Source organism: Cynara cardunculus, assembly GCF_001531365.2.
Source record: "Cynara cardunculus var. scolymus isolate 2C chromosome LG 16, CcrdV1, whole genome shotgun sequence".
Taxonomy (NCBI): domain Eukaryota; kingdom Viridiplantae; phylum Streptophyta; class Magnoliopsida; order Asterales; family Asteraceae; genus Cynara; species Cynara cardunculus.
Genome location: NC_037543.1, coordinates 13,928,681 through 13,930,490, shown reverse-complemented (window position 1 = coordinate 13,930,490; position 1,810 = coordinate 13,928,681).

Below are 1,810 nucleotides of genomic sequence, written 5' to 3'. Positions count from 1 at the left end.
TTCCAAAAATTTAAGAACCGCTCTAACCGGTTCCGGTTCCAATATCTCAAGAACCGCCGGTTCCGGTTCCGGTTACGGTTCCTGTCAAAAAGGACGGGTACCCGCCTATGCTCACCCCGACCCATTTGAACCGGTAAACAGTTGATCTTGTGACATTTGGTGGCGCGGATACCCGTTCATGAAAGGGTTACAACGAAGTGGACGATAAGCTTGGCATTCGCATCATCAAATGTTACAAGATCAGTACAGTCAAAATGGGTAAAAAAATTGAAAGTTTGTTACATTAAATAGGAAATTTTGTTGTATTAGAGGGCAAAAATGTATGTTACACTGAAATGAAATTAAGGCAAACTTGGTTGTATTTTGATGCAGTTTATCCTTTATAAAGAGATTCAAACTGCGACAACTTTCCTTCCATGGTAACAGCCACACACGCATATGCCCTTAAGCTTTAAGTTTTGACCGATTTTCTTGCCAAAGATTCAATGGATAGTTAATAGTAATATCTAATGTATGGACCAGATTCGATCCAATCATACGATTGGATTCGATTCGATCAGATGTCCAATTCAAGGGCGGACCCAAAAAAAAATTCAAACAGTAGCACTATTTGACTATAAAAAACAAATATCGAGATACTTTTCACAACAGCATAATTGGTTAGTTGATTGCTTTTCATATGTGAGGTCTTGTGTTCAAGTTTTTTATTGCAAATTTTTTTGAGAAAAATAATAAATCTGAAATTAAAAGCTAAAAACTAAAAAAATGACACTAACAACATTTTAATTCAGGTGGAAGATAAGCCTTGCAAACCAACCCTACCAAGGAAGATTTGTGTTTTTATTGTAGTTTCAAAATATATACGGTGACACAATAAATTGATACGGTTGCATCTTTTACGAACCTAAATTTTATCACCTTTCAACGAAGGAATAATATGGTGGCGCGTAGGTCCATCCCTGGTCCAATGTCAATTGAATTGAATCGGATGACGAAATCCAACATTAATGGATGATAAGATCGGATCCACCAAAATTCATGATTTCATTTGAATAACATCCATGGTTGCAAATGAAGCTATGTTGGGTAAATTACTGGATGCCCAACCCATTGAAAACCATCGTCAACAAGTTTAGCAACAGACAGTGGCATATTCAATTCAGTATTTTTTGTGACTGGGGACGAAATTTAGTTAACATAATAAAAAATATAGTAGAAATTAGAAAAATGTAAAAAAAAAATGTAGAAAGGCCTTTACATATAAAAATTAATTTATTTTGAAAAAATTAAAATTTTAGAATACAAGTATTCTTCTTCTTGAAAATTTATGACATTTGCCTCCGACAAGCTGTCGTCTATAGGGATGGTAAAAACCCTTGCATCCGTTTGGGAACGTGATACTTGACCCCGGTTTATAAACCTGGGATGGGGATGCCCTTCATCTACGACCTCGACCCCGAGTATTAAATATACATACATACATGCATACATACATACATACATACATACATACATACATACATACATATATATATATATATATATATTTATTTATATTTATATATATATATAAATAAATAAATATATATATATATATAGTAGTAACCCAATGAGTATATATAATGTATAAATGTACTCAATCTTCCCTGATGAAAAATTGTAAAAAGATTACATTGTTGATTTGGTTGTTCATGGCAATTTTTTTGTTGATATAACGAAGTGATTATATAAAACTTTAATTATTAAGTATCGTAATTGATATATATTGCTCGTCGGTTTATTCAACCTTAGATTCCAACACAAAAATAGA